Source organism: Oryctolagus cuniculus, chromosome 12 (genome assembly GCF_964237555.1).
Source record: "Oryctolagus cuniculus chromosome 12, mOryCun1.1, whole genome shotgun sequence".
Taxonomy (NCBI): Eukaryota; Metazoa; Chordata; class Mammalia; order Lagomorpha; family Leporidae; genus Oryctolagus; species Oryctolagus cuniculus.
This window is the reverse complement of record NC_091443.1, coordinates 96,624,576-96,636,673: the sequence shown is the minus strand read 5'-3', so window position 1 is coordinate 96,636,673 and position 12,098 is coordinate 96,624,576. Positions and strand designations below refer to the sequence as shown.

The 12,098-nt window shown below is 40.6% G+C and overlaps 1 long non-coding RNA gene across 1 annotated transcript in view; it reads left to right on the top strand.

Annotated features, from left to right (window-relative positions):
- Window positions 1-12,098, top strand: part of LOC103346435 (neuroblastoma breakpoint family member 4) — a 1,612,367-nt gene that overhangs the window by 491,203 nt on the left and 1,109,066 nt on the right. The gene's annotated exons all lie outside the window — the stretch shown is intronic.

Here is a 12,098-nt window from a genome sequence, read left to right as displayed (position 1 = left end):
GAAAACAAATCGTCCTGCTTATGCTCAATTTAACTCCAGCATTAGTTGTACAGTTTTCATTTTTATTTGTGCTTCTTGCTTAATATCTTAGTCTGGAAGCAAGGCGTCTGTTAAGTCATTTTGTAAAATGGGATCTGGATTGCCAGAGAAGCCAGGTTTAACTGAAGAAATTGAAATCACTTGATTTGACCTTTAGAATAGAAATGGTGTTTTATTATTGAGTTTCTTTTTTTTAACTTTTATTTAATGAATATAAATTTCCAAAGGAGAATATGGATTACAATGGCTTCCCCCCCATAATGTCCCTCCAACCCGCAACCCTCCCCTTATCCACTCCCTCTCCCCTTCCATTCACATCAAGATTCATTTTCAATTCTCTTTATATACAGAAGATCAGTTTAGCATACATTAAGATTTCAACAGTTTGCTCCCACACAGAAACATAAAGTGAAAAATACTGTTTGAGTGCTAGTTATAGCATTAAATCTCAATGTACAGCACACTAAGGACAAAGATCCTACATGAGGAGTAAGTGCACAGTGACTCCTGTTGTTGACTTAACCAATTGACACTCTTGTTTATGGCATCAGTAATCTCCCTATGCTCCAGTCATGAGTTTCCAAGGCTATGGAAGCCTTTTGAGTTTCTTTAAACTCAAAAAAAAAACTTAAAAAAAAAGTGACTTGCACTTTACAGTAAGATATTTGCATTTACGTGTTTGAAGATGTGCACAGATTGAAACAGTGGGGAAAATCAGTGGCTTTGTTTTGAAGTTTATTACATGGATGTAAAGTTTTGGTCATTGGCACTCTGAAGGCTGTTTGAAGTATTTTTACAGATGAAAAATGAATGAAAATACATTAATTAAAATACTAAGGCAACTGCCAAACTTTCTTAGGGAGGAATAGTTTATTCCTTGTCGGTAAAAACATTGGTATCTGTTTTACATTTATATGGTTTGTAAAAGTGTACAGATCTTTTAGTGTAGAATTTCAAATAGATTGTCACAAATTTTAAATTCATTGACAAGTTTCTGTTCTCTGTGAAATGTGTAATATATCCATCATTTTTTATATCATTGAAAATTCATATTACAGAGGAGATGTCACCGTTTGACAAAAGCTCATGTATCTTGAAAATGAAAATTCTGGTGCTGCTATAGCGATTTCTGATGGCATGATGAGCTGGTCATATGCAAGGAGTGTGATCTCTTGAATCTTATCAGATACAATGTAATATTCTAAATGGGGTAGTTACCAGTAAGTTGCAACTGGTCATAAGCACCATGTTGTTACTATGTAGCGAGGTGAAGCTATTGGGTAGGCTTGGTCATATCATCCTGGAAGAGAATAAATGCATCATTTATCAGTATAAGTTACAAATAATCAGCAGAAGTTACAAAAGAAGATATTGTTGACCCTGGAGGCAGTTCAGATCTTACAGAAAAAAAAAAAAAAAAAAAAAAAAAAAAAAAAAAAAAAACCAAAAAACCTTTTTAATGTTCTGGAGTAACTCTGTTCTACATGGTAACAAAGAGTTGCACACTGATTATTGGTGATTATTTAATTGCTTTTGACTTTTCTAGATACCTAAAAAGCCAAATCTTTAATTCTGAAAGGCAGGTGGCAATACACACTTTCTTTATACTTTCTGCTGAGAAGCCAGATAGGAGTGGCTTGGGAGAAGGATGGATCCTAAGTATCACATGTGGTCAGTGGTGCCTTTAGCTTGACTGCTGATGTATTGGTTCTGGTGGTTTTCAGGACACATCATCAGTCCCAGAGGGATAGGAGTGCTCTTGTCAGTTACCGTCCCTGGTTATTCATAGCATGCAGTTTCTCCCTGCAGTTGTTTCCAGTCTCTTAGGCCAGTGGCTCTCAAACTTTGAGCACACACTCTCCCCCACCCACCGGCTCCCTGGAGGATTGTTAAAACTTTAAGGGACCACCTCCTTCTGTGCTAACTTGAGCTGCAGCTTGCTTTCTGTGGGATTGTGACATACACTTGAGTTTCAGAACCACTGATGTATACTGCTTTGTTTTTCCTCACTCCAGTCTGCTGATTTCCCCAGAACTCTCTAAGCTGGTGTTTCTCAAACATGGGTGCACATTGGAAGCACTTGGGAGCTTTCAGTGTTGCGCCTCCATCTGTCTTCCAGACTTTGTTGAATGGATTTGAGGTTTGACCTGGGTGGAGAGAGCCAGGCTCTCCAGCTGATTAGAATGTGTAGCCAAGTTTAAGAACCGCAGCGCTTAGCCTTTAAGTGAGATCACAGGATTCAGTTTTCCTTCAGACATTGTCCTAGGTGTCCAGTCATCCCCCAAGTCATTCCGGCAGCTTATGGACCTTAAACCTGTCTTGACTAACGCCTGTCCCAGGTTCATGATCTCTCTGAGCTACTTGCTTTTAAGCTGCGAGTTCTGTTTATTCCTGTGCAGACTGCTGAGCTCCTACTTGGGTGCTCATCTGGAGCATGCATCATAATCACCGGTGAAATCTTAAAAATAATTGAAAATTTGAGCTCCACTTGAGGTCTGTTGACTCTCAGAATTGGGCATTTTTTAGAAGTTTGACAAGTGATTCTTGTCTCTCTTGTTACATTTTTATTCTTGTGATGGTTGATCTCATAATCTCTGGGTTCTCTGCCACCCTAGCATGCTTTCCTGTGGCCTGGCTCACTTGTGTTAAGTCAGTTGCCAGCCCTGGGTGGTCTCCTAATTAGGCTTTTCTGTCAGTTGTTTGCTGGGGAAATTACAGCACAGTGTTGATCGAGGTCACTGCAAGTCTGGTTTCCTTTGAGCCCGCACTGCCTTCTGTGAATCGATAAGTGATTCATTGCCCCTCTTCCTCTTATCCCTGGCCCCTTCCCCTCACAACTTTAACTTGAGTTTCTAGGAGTCCCAGGCTACCTTGCTTGGGCTGTTGCATATTTAACAGGTGGTTATTGGCTACTTTGTTGGCCTTGCAAATCCAGTAATAGCCATTATCACCCTGTACATCCAGGAAGCTTCCTGTACTCTCAAATATTTAGGTGAAACAAAGTGGAAAGACTGCAAGTTAAATGGGTAATTAAGTGATGAATGATAAGTCTTTCTAGTTAAATGTACCACTTCAAAAAATTCCTGGAAAAAATGGAGGTATGTTGGCCAAAAAAGTGTGAAATTCATGCATTTTTTTTCACCATACCCATAGCCATGGGCTTTTTGAGGAGCCCTTGGGTGGTTTTTGGTGCATAGGATGGGGTGTGTGAAATGGCGTTGGTCTGTGGCAGGCAGTGTCATTCTGCTTGCTCTCTGGCCTTCCTCAAGGTGTCCAGGAGCCGGGAGGCTAGGGATATTGCCTGACTACACATAGAGAAGGGAATGCACATAGCAGCAGGAGGAAACACAAACTGCATTGTGATGGCTCATGCTTCAGTTTCTCTAAGCAACTTAGAAAATGGTAGTTCTGAAAGTAGGCCCTTGAAGTCCAATTCATGAAAGCAGAGGGTGGGAATGAAAATCTGGGTGAAAGGGATAGTATGAAGAAGAGGGACACTTAAGTTAGAAAATGCAAAGCTGTTGATTTCAGTTGGTTTAAATACTCTTGGTATACAATGATATATTGTGTGTAATGTAGGTGAGTATCTTAGTTCATGTAGTCCTTTTATTCTGATTTGACTTCAGTGGTTCTGTAACACATTTTCTTAAAGTTTCCCCTGAATTTGTACACTTCCCAATTAAAAAGTCATGAACAACTGTACCCATAATCCTGAGGGAGAATATATGGTTAGTTGAGCCTGCAAGTGGCACCTTCTGCCATCCTCTGGTAGCACATAGAAATTACAGTTAAAATTTTTAGTGAATTCCTGAAATGCAAAACTGTCATAGTTTGACCATACCTGAGACCTGTTGTGAAGAAGTTTATTGCAATTAATCTTGGAACTTCATTATATTAACACTAGTTTTACTATATCCAAGCATACACGCCCACAAATATTTGGGATCATTGCTTCAGGAATCTCTGTTGATGCATTTGCTGTGTTGGTATTTAGGTGATCTGGCTTCCTGACAGCTCTAAAGCCAGAGAATCATTGCATTAGGCTGGCCCCATTCCCCTGTGGTTCTTGTGGGAATGAGAATATTTTTAATAAAGCTTTCCTAGGAACATGATGTAGTGAATGGAGAAGGCATTGGGCTAAGCGTCGGTAGCTCTGGTTTTATTTCGTCTGTGACTGCCTTGCAGTGTGAGCAAGTCGGGTAGCCTCTCTTGCTCTGTTTGCTCATCTATACAGAGGGAGGCGGTTAGACTCACTGTTCAAATCTGTTCTGCTCTGATTCTCTGATCTTCTGTATGTTGTCACATCTTTTCTGCCCTTACCAGACTCTCTAAGTGTGTCTCCTCTTTGGGGATTCTGTAATTCCATATGTCTTAGTCCCTAGAATTTAACTCTCTTCATTTTAGTTTGCCAGGTATGTTCAGTGTTGAAGACAGCATTTCTCCTGAGATGCTGCTAACACATGATGCATTTCCTCTAGCCGTACAATGGTTCATGCTCAAAATTTTAGGTTCTCTAAAGCAAATTAGTGGCATAATTTATCAATGTAAGCTGTAAATTTGGAGAATTAAATAAGCATCTTATTTTAAGAAAATTTATCTAAGTGGTCAGAAGAAGAAAGAGTAATGAGATTAATAGAAATCTACCAAAGGTAATTGATGCTCTGAGAGATATAACAAGATGTGGGATAGGAATTGGTTGTAAGAATGTAGCTGTTTACTGGACAGTGACCATAAGTAATGAAAGAGATTAGTAGTTGGTGTTTTGAGTTTTCTGTGCTCAACCTCATGTTATTTTGGCTTAATTGTCTTCATTAAGGACTTTTAGTAAAGCAGAGAGTCCTTAAAATTAACACAAGAATTATTTTTCACTGTAATAGACTTAGTTGACACTAATGCTCAGGCAATATCTAGTGAAGATACAGCTATCAATCCAGTTTCTTGACAACTGATAAGATTTATTTATTTACTGATCTTTGGAGATTAACTTGTGGAATGGGGCTAAGAAGGTACTTCTTGATGTTTTTGGCTTTGCTGTATTTTAAAAAATATTATGATTTTTAATCGAGTAGTGTTTGCAGATGTGAACTTTAGAAAATGGGCTAGACCCTGGAACTCGTATTATGATGCAGAAAAAAATCAGGTTTTCGTGCAGTGGTGTGCTGCTTTTTCTGAACTCTGTATTCTGGATTTGATTCTTTAGCATGTGAGATTTGCAGTACTCTGTAAGTTTGATTCTTTAGCATGTGAGATTTGCAGTACTCTGTAAGTTTGATTCTTTAGGCATGTGAGATTTGCAGTACTCTGTAAGTTTGATTCTTTAGCTTGTGAGATTTGCAGTACTCTAAGTTTGATTTAACACAGGTGATGTTTTCAAGAAAAGAATATGGGGAAGTAACCAAAGAGTGACTGTGGTGGCCAGGGGAGAAATATGACTCCTACTATTGTCTCTGTGACTATTGATAATAATTGGGGGTGGGAACTTAAGTACCCCAAGAAATCTGAGTATTTCAGATGTGAAATAAGGAGGAATTTTTTTTTATGTCATTGTTGTAACCTAGTCACATTTATACAAGGTGGTCACTTCCAGGGGTGGTAGTGTCTGTGGGTTTTTTTTTTCAATGTAGTCCTAAATTTATTTGTGGTATGTTTCTGATTGTCAGAGAGGGGTTTTTTTCAGAGTGAGGTTCAGTTCTGCCTTGACTTCTCCCTAGATGTTGGAGATGATGCAGAAAGAACAAGATAGTGTGTGACCAAGCCCCTCTGTATGATGGAAGTCAGTGTTGATTTTATATACAAACCACCAGATGACAACAGAAAAAGTCTTCGCATAGAATATAATCTGTGGTTTCTACAACTCCTTTGTTTCTTCTGTGACACACTACTTTACAATGTATTTATGCAATAGGTAAAATTTTGGTTAAGAGCAAGGTGAGTTTATAATACTTGACGATGCAATATCACAAGTAGGAAAGAGAATGGTGGGGAAAGTTCAGTCACCTAGATAGAGTTGGCATTTATGCTGTATTGTGTGGGCTGTACCCAAAGAAACAGGGACATAACATGATTTTGTATTTGTTTAAATGATTATTTATTTGAAAGTCAGTTAAACAGAGAGAGGCAGAGAGGCAGAGAGAGAGAGAGAGAGAGAGAGAGAGAGAGAGATACCTACCTGCCATTCGCTGCTGGTTTACTCCCCAACTGGCTGCAACAGATGGAGCTGTGCTGATCTGAAGCCAGGAGTCAGGATCTTTGTCCAGGTCTCCCACATGGGTGTGGGGGCCCAAGGACTTGGGCCATCCTCCACTGCCTTCTGAGGTCTGCCATCCTCCACAGCAGAGAACTGGATCAGAAGTGGAGCAGCTTTGACTTGAACTAGCACCCATATGGAATGCCGGCACTGCAGGCAGTGGCATTACCGCTACGCCACAGTGCAGGCCCTGATTTATATTGTATAGTTACGCTTTTACTTCTGATGTAAATTGTTAGTACTCTTAAATTTGAGAGGCAGGGAGAGACAGCTTGTGCTCCAATCTACTGGTTCAGTCTTTGGATACCTGCTGTGGTTGGACCAAGACTGAAACCAGCCACCAGGAACTTGATCTGGGTCTCGTATGTGAGTGGCAGGGACCCAATTGAGGCATCATTGCTACTTCTAAGATTTGGATTAGCAGAAGCTGGACTCCAGAGCCAGAGCTGAGCATTGAGCCCCAGTACTCTAATAGGGACACAGGTGTCTTAACTGGAAGGGCAAATGCCTGTCCCTGATTTTTTTTTTTTTCCGCTTTCATGAAGCCCTTACTGTGATGGTTTGGAGAACATAAAGGAAAGCATGGGCTTGACCTAAAGCATTTTATATAACATCTTTAAATGGAAGAGGTGCATGAGTTTACAAACATAGACTGTATGTATATATATGCTAGGCAAAGGTATTTTTTACTTTATGTGGAATTTCAGTTTTTGCTTTGTAGGTATACTATCTTTAAGTGTGTTACCATAGTTCTTTCAAAGCCTTTTTCTTAGCAACGAATCTTGGTTGCAAGCTAGAAACTTAGTCTGAACTACTTTAGAGAAAAAGGGTTTTTTTGGAAGGGTCCTGGGGTATCACAGTGTAATGAGAAAAATACCTTGAAATGTGGGCAGGTTTAGGTTTCTGCTCTGCTTCAGGAGTCACTGGAGCCAAGTGCTGAAAACCTCAGGTGCTGTCCTCTTAGTCATCATTTCTCAGTTTGCTCTTCTTTCTGTCCTGGCATCATTTTTGGCTCACTGCAAATTGCTTTGTTACTGAAACCCAGATGTCACCAATACTTGCATTCCTATAGTTTCAGACTCTGGAATAAAGATGGACTTAAAGCTATGATTTTGAGTCTCAAATTGATGAAAAAATAAGATTTGTATTTTAAAATCATCTTTTGGGGAGGATGTGCTTTTTTGGTTTGTTTTGCACAGTGGAGAATGGGTTGAAAGAAATGAGAATGTAGATGAGTTAGGCTGTAGCAGCTGGGCAAGGGTGGTGTGGTTCTTGGGCTGGAGGAAGATGGATGCCGTAGAGGTTAGAGAGGAAGAAGATGGTCAGAATTTGGTCATAGGTTGCAGATGTAGGTGAGTGAGAAAATAAGGGTGATTTCTGGTTTCTGACTTGCATGACTGGTTGGGTAGTAAGTTTTTCACTGTGATTGGACCACCACAGCGTGGGCAGTGTGATCCTGATTTTGGTTTTGAGTGCATTAGTGTGAGGTCCCTATAGAAGCAACCAGGCAGAGCTTTTAAGAGGCTGTTTGGATGGATGTTTTTTACAGTCACAGGAAGGGTAGGGGCTTTGGGTACAAGTGCTTGTGGATAATATATACTGTTTAAGAGGCTGGACTTGGTATAAAATAAAACTGACTCAGCCTCTTGCTAGCTGTGTTTTCTTGAGTTGGCTACTTAATCTTCGAGCTTTATTTTCCTCATCCCTGAAGAATTGTGTAGTAGTTGAACCTTCTTCATACAGGTATTGTGAGGATCAATTGATAACAGGTGAGGTATTTTGCGCCTTATCAAGTACATAGTATGCAGTTAGTACTTGTGAGGTGGTGTTACTGTTTACACGTTGGTGGCTAGAAATCCACAAAATGTCTTCTCAGTATTAGGGAATAATGAGTCACTGTATTGGAGATGGAGAATGTGAATGCTTCATATAAGGAGAGAACTATTATAGGAATATTAATCTGATTATGGTTTACTGGAAGAATTCTAGAGGGGAGAGTTAAGGGCATATATTAGGAAATGATTGATAACATAGCGATAACAAATATATGACCGGGGCTGGTGCTGTGGTGGAGTGGGCTAAGCCTCCGCCTTCAGTGCTGGTATGCCACATGGGCGACGGTTGAGTCCCAGCTGCTCCACTTCCAATCCAGCTCTCTGCTGTGTCCTGGGAAAGCAGTAGAAGATGGCCCCAGTGCTTGGGCCCCTGCACCCACGTAGGAGATCTGGCAGAAGCTCCTGGCTTCTGCTGTTGCTACCATCTGGGGAGTGAACAAGCAGATGGAAGACCTCGCTCTCTCTCTCTCTCTCCCTCCCTTTTCCCCTCCCTCCCTCCCTCCCTCCCTCTGTAACTCTGCCTTTCACATAAATAAATAAATAAATCTTAAAAAAATAAATTGAACAGTAAAGAAAAAAATGACCTGAGGTAGTGTTGGAATAGAAAAACTGGAATGATCAAAAAATATTGCTGCAGAGAGGTGAATGAGATGAGTACTAAAAAGACCATTGGATTCATTGATTAGATGGGAAGTGGTGATCTTTTCCAGTCTTCTGATTTCACTAAAATTCTAGGAGTGAGATACAAGATGAATTAGAATTATTAAATGAGTAGACAGGCATTTGAAATAGCGAGAAAATGATTTTAGTATGTCTTGAATTTTTTTACCCCAAATTTGAAAGTTGTTGTCAAGGCTGAAAAAAATGTAGGCCATTGTCATTGGCAAAATGGAAGTAATCATCACAATTTTCTGAAGTTAATGTTCCAGCTTTGTATGTTCTAACTACTGGAGGCTTCCAGCGACATTGCCAACACAGCTCCTATGGAGACTGCCCATCTTACTCTCCTATAAGCACAGAAATTGCTGACAAAATATAGCAACAATAGCCCAAAACATTTGCGAGCTTGAAAGACCATGAAATGCCTTGTGCCAGAGGTGAAAACTGACAGCTGGGAGGGTACAAGTGCCACAGGCTTGGTCTGGAGGATCTCTTGAAGGAGCAGAGGTGGTGTGAGGCCTGCATACAGTAGGAGGGTGGAGTGGAGGTCCTCCAGCACAAAATCATGATGGGCTGTTACATCTGTGAGAGAAGGCTGAGAACAACTTGACTGCTAGTCTGAGAAAGTGCAGAGAACCTTGTGCTTCAGGGCTGGTGATAATTGGGATTAATAATAAACAGTAAACCAACAAGACATCTAAATTCCAAGGCTGCAGCTCACAATGGGAGTGAGTTCAAATCCACAATTTCTTAAAATCTAACCGTCAAGCTGAGAAATTAGCACAGAACCTAGTCCACAACAATGGACACTAATAGAGCCCTTAGAAGGAACTGTGATGCTGTCCTGCAGAGCCAATTCATTGGTGTCTACTGAAGAAACAGCTCGTGCCAAAGATGAGCTTACAATACACAGCTGTCCAGCCACACAATGAAATGAATTACTATGAAAGAGAGCAGATTATCAATAAGATAATTAGTACTTCAGTAGGTAGATGATAGGACATATGAAAGAGATTATTTATTTAAAATGATTGGAGATAAGAGGTAAGACCCCAGTGAAAGATTGCAGATTGCAGATGAGAAAAAGAACACAGAAAAGAACCAAATTGAATTCTTAGAAATGGAAATTATAGTCATTAAATTTTAAAAAGTAACCTCAATGGGCAGGTTAAATAGTTGTAGATATAATTGAAGAGAAAGCTATTGATTTTAAAGGAGATTGGATCAAACTGCTTAGAATACAGTACTGAGGAATAAAGAATGGAAAATGAGAAGTTAAAACTCATGAACTTGAGAATGAGAGGTTCAGTATTGCCTTCTGTGAATTTCCCGAAATAGGGAGTAGGGGAGGAACTATTAGAAGATAAATGGGCCGGCACCGCGGCTCACTAGGCTAATCCTCTGCCTTGCGGCGCCGGCACCCCGGGTTCTAGTCCCGGTCGGGGCGCAGGATTCTGTCCCAGTTGCCCCTCTTCCAGGCCAGCTCTCTGCTGTGGCCCAGGAGTGCAGTGGAGGATGGCCCAAGTGCTTGGGCCCTGCACCCCATGGGAGACCAGGATAAGCACCTGGCTCCTGCCATCAGATCAGTGCGGTACGCCGGCCGCAGCAGCCATTGGAGGGTGAACCAACGGCAAAAGGAAGGCCTTTCTCTTTGTCTCTCTCTCTCACTGTCCACTCTGCCTGTCAAAAAAAAGAAAAAAAAAAGATAAATGGTTGAGAAATCTTTCATTTTCATTGCAAGGCCCGAGTTCTTAGGGTCCAGAAGCATAGTGAAATCAAGCTGGATTAAAACAAATTCAAGCCTAGACACAGCATAGGTGGAACACTAAGAAACAAGCACCTGAGGACAGTGGATTGTCTGCATTGGCAGGTGACTCTAGGAAATGACAGTGTATTTTATTCTTGTAATTTGCTGATGGTAGATTCTAACTGTTGTTGCTACAAAAAGTTTGTGAACTACTGGGCATTGTAATTGACTTTAGCCATTCTGCAGTGTATATTTATTTCAAAACAACATAGTATAGATGATAAGTGTGGTTTTTGTCAATTAAGGAGAGTATAGGTAATTCAGTTTGCTTTAGCGAGTAAGATGTGTAAGGCAGTAAAGGCATAATGCTAATAAAATTGTTTGTTACTTCATGGAGCTTACATTTGATTAGGGCAGAAGTGCACTGATACTAAGTTACTGCAGTGCAGTTCACCGTGGCTGGTGGAGGGGTTGAGGTGAGGCGGAAGCTTTAAGCCACAGAGAGTCTGAGAGGTCAGCTTTTGGGACATGAATAGGGGTAGAAGTAGCAGGCCCTGCTTGAGGTGCAGCGATTCCGAGAACAGAGATGTAAGAGGAAGAAAGACTGAGCCAGAGGACTTGAACTTGGTGCTTATAGAATAATAGGATTCTTGCTGAACAGGTGCCAAACATCAAGACCTCCATGGTTAGGCAGTGAATTTCAAGTTACATTCTGAACTGGGGTTTTGCTGCCATGGATAGGGGAAGACAAAACTTGGGTCTTCTTGGCTTTCAGCTACTTTAAATGCCAAAAGGATAAGGTATTTTTAGCAACAATTCAAAGAAGCATATACATGGAAAAAAGTACATGGTTAAGATAACCTTAGTGCTTGAGAGTTAAGGACAGTTGAGAATGCAGTCATTTTCGTTGATGAGGTAACTTGATATTTAGTTGGCTGATGGTTGCTCACCAACAACTCCTTAACTTTGAAAGTTACTTATATCTAATGTGGAGGATTACAGTTCGTCAAAAATTGTCTACATTTCTAACTGCTGTTTTCTGTGCAACCAGAAGCATGAAACAAGTTGTAAAATGCCTCTAATGTAGATCAATTCTTCACAGCAAATAAAAAATTTGGCATTTATTAGCTGTGACTAAAACTTAGGAAAAAATTCACAAGTACTTGGCCTTCAAAGTTTTTGTTTCTTGGATGAATAAACTGAGTTTCATTTTAGATACCCTTGGCAACAAAAGAGATTTTTAAAAAACAATGCCAACCTCATTTGGCATGTGAATAAATTATCCCAAATTGTGGGGAGCAACTCGGACTATACTGTTACTGGAATTAAGACTTATTCTATGCATCTGCTCTCCCACAATATGGCGCTGAGAAGGGAGAAACAGCTTCTACACAGCTGCCTCCAGTTCAACCAATAAACAGCAGGACCTGCTCCTGATTGGAGGAGAGCAGCGTACTCGGCGTGTGGGTAGCAGAGTTGGGATTGGCGGAAGAGGACTATAAAGGAGGAGAGAGACAAACATGCACCAGGAACATCTGAAGGCACACCTGAGCAGCCCCCGAGAGAGCTG